The following is a 3,650-nucleotide window of genomic DNA, read 5'->3' as shown; positions in this document are numbered from 1 at the left end:
TCATCTCGCCACTACTACCCAATCGGAGTCTGTTCCAATTCTTCCTTTTTAATTTTTATGTTCTTTAATTGTTTTAGTATGCAATGGGTACATTACATCATTTAAGTGTGGGGTTGGGGTTGAATTTAGGAAAACAAGTATTCTGATTAAAAAAAATTTTTAAAAATGACTAGGATTTAAAATTTTATTAGAAATATTTGAAATAATAATCTAAAATTAAATATAGTGCCAATTAAAAATTAAATGCTAGTATTGTGTGGGATGATCCGATGAGGGCCCAAATATTTACCTAAGCCAATATATGTTATATCGCAAAACTTGAAAAATCCATAACTTCTTCATACGAGCTTCGTTTTCAACGTTCTTTATATCCACGCGTAGCTCTCAACGGGTACTACAACTTTCCTTTAGGTTGTATTGGCTAATCCCAACTTTTATGTTTAGCCCTTATTTTTATTTGATTTAATGATTTTGCAAAAATCAAAACTCTCTCGTGGAGACTTCGATTTTAGCGTTCTTTTTACCAAAATTCATTTCTTAAAGAGTACTACGATTTTTCTTTTAGTGACTTTACCCAAAAGTCAACCATTTTCTTTGTATCTTTTGACGTTAATAATTTTAAATTACGCGGTTGATTTTTATATCTTATAAAAATCATAACTAATTTATACGAAGTCAGATTTTTATGAAATTTATATTTCTGGGATCTATATATATATATATATATATATATATATATATATATATATATATAGAGAGAGAGAGAAAGAGAGAAGGGTTATATGAAAAATTAGGGCAACAACCAATTAACGAATGAAAGCATGAGTTACACAAATGGTCCTTACGGTTTGGTATAATTTATATAGATTGATCCCTAACTTCTATTTTAAAAAGTATGATTGCTTCAATATAAAAATTATAAACCCATTTATTTGAGACCTCCCCACCGTCACAAATACCAAAGAGATTGAAAAGGCATTAAAGCCATTAAAGCCACCGTCCATTAAAATTGAAAACCAATAACATTTGCTTTATACAAGTTGAATCAATATTAAATGAATAGAAAACCGTTGGCGTAATTCAAATCAAGCATTTAAGCCACCATCCATTAAAACCACCATCTGTGAACCTTCATCGATTCCAAAATCAATCAAAAATAGGCATAATTCGAATATCTTTTTTATGCAGGTTTCTTATGACGAGTACACATATGAGTGGGAGAGGTACACGACCACAAAGAAGCACATAGCAGTGGATTTGGACTGTCGATTGTTATTTTCTGCCTCTCTCCCTGCCTAAAGACACCGCCCTAAACCACCCACTGAACATCGTCCCTCCATTGGAATCGCTCCCCCCCTCTGTCAAATATAGTTGTTGAAAAGTTGTATTTCAAGATCTTCGGTTCGGGCCATCTATATCGCTTCAAATCTTCCGTTCCAACCGCTCTCCCTTTCGAAATGACATCGCCAACATCCCCTGCCCTCCTATCCCAACCATTTTAATGTTCATGATTTACCCCACGCCTCATTTCTCCATTAATTGTTTTCTCAAATCCCTCAGATTCGAAATGAGATCTGGAACCACCGACTCCATTTTTGTTTTTTCTAGATGTATAACCACTGATTGGAAAAGAGTTCGATATGGAAGAACGATGATGATAGTGGAGGAGACTGCCAGTTTTCAAAGGGTCCGTGGGTATAAACATTAGACCATTTGAAATGTTTAAGGACAAAATGTATAATTTTAACCAAACAATAAGGACAATTTGTGTAATTTAAATAAATTCTAGATTCCATTCTGCATAAAATTGACATGTGTCAATTGGTTATTGGATCTTAACTTGATGCCCTAATTATTCATTTTTCATAAAACCTATCCCTATATATATATATATATATATATATATATATATATATATATATATATATATATATATATATATATATATATATATATGTTTCGGCACACTTATTTTTACAATTTTCAGACGATTCGGTCGATTTTTCCTATTTATCTTAACATGAAGCTTATATTTCTATCATATATTGATATACATTTAAAAATCATGGCACCACTCAGCCCTTGTGACCATGGAGGTTTGCCTGCAGTGACTCTAGGGCATGAGGCAAAAGCCTCATGTTTGTAGCGGAGGATTAGTCGGTGCGCGAAAGCTGGCCCGGAAACCCTTGTTAGAGAAGTTCCCTTTCCAAAAAATACATTATGTATTAAGTCTATTGTACTCGACGTTTGTCACTTTCTGTAAATAATGATCGGTGACAGGTATCACAATTGTTACATTCTCCCCCGGTTTAAGGAATTTTGTCCCCAAAATTCAACGAGGAGTGCTTGATGTGAAGGCACTTTTGGGAGAATATCGAGAGTATACTTTTAATTACTATTAATCATCCTTATTATTTAGTTCTACAGAGAGTAAATTGACTTTCTAAGGTTTAGAACTGATGGTAATGATTAATACTTTCCTTATATAATCACTTATCATTAAGGCTGTTTCCCTTAAGATAGTCGTGATTAATATTTTATTTTATACAATCACTTATCATCTCGCCACTACTACCCAATCGGAGTCTGTTCCAATTCTTCCTTTTTAATTTTTATGTTCTTTAATTGTTTTAGTATGCAATGGGTACATTACATCATTTAAGTGTGGGGTTGGGGTTGAATTTAGGAAAACAAGTATTCTGATTAAAAAAAAAATTTAAAAATGACTAGGATTTAAAATTTTATTAGAAATATTTGAAATAATAATCTAAAATTAAATATAGTGCCAATTAAAAATTAAATGCTAGTATTGTGTGGGATGATCCGATGAGGGCCTAAATATTTACCTAAGCCAATATATGTTATATCGCAAAACTTGAAAAATCCATAACTTCTTCATACGAGCTTCGTTTTCAACGTTCTTTATATCCACGCGTAGCTCTCAACGGGTACTACAACTTTCCTTTAGGTTGTATTGGCTAATCCCAACTTTTATGTTTAGCCCTTATTTTTATTTGATTTAATGATTTTGCAAAAATCAAAACTCTCTCGTGGAGACTTCGATTTTAGCGTTCTTTTTACCAAAATTCATTTCTTAAAGAGTACTACGATTTTTCTTTTAGTGACTTTACCCAAAAGTCAACCATTTTCTTTGTATCTTTTGACGTTAATAATTTTAAATTACGCGGTTGATTTTTATATCTTATAAAAATCATAACTAATTTATACGAAGTCAGATTTTTATGAAATTTATATTTCTGGGATCTATATATATATATATATATATATATATATATATATATATATATATATATAGAGAGAGAGAGAGAGAGAGAAAGAGAGAAGGGTTATATGAAAAATTAGGGCAACAACCAATTAACGAATGAAAACATGAGTTACACAAATGGTCCTTACGGTTTGGTATAATTTATATAGATTGATCCCTAACTTCTATTTTAAAAAGTATGATTGCTTCAATATAAAAATTATAAACCCATTTATTTGAGACCTCCCCACCGTCACAAATACCAAAGAGATTGAAAAGGCATTAAAGCCATTAAAGCCACCGTCCATTAAAATTGAAAACCAATAACATTTGCTTTATACAAGTTGAATCAATATTAAATGAATAGAAAACCGTTGGCGTAATT

Source organism: Lactuca virosa, chromosome 8 (assembly GCF_052849685.1).
Source record: "Lactuca virosa cultivar CGN04683 chromosome 8, Lactuca_virosa_CGN04683_v6, whole genome shotgun sequence".
NCBI lineage: Eukaryota > Viridiplantae > Streptophyta > Magnoliopsida > Asterales > Asteraceae > Lactuca > Lactuca virosa.
Note: the sequence above shows the minus strand (reverse complement) of the source record.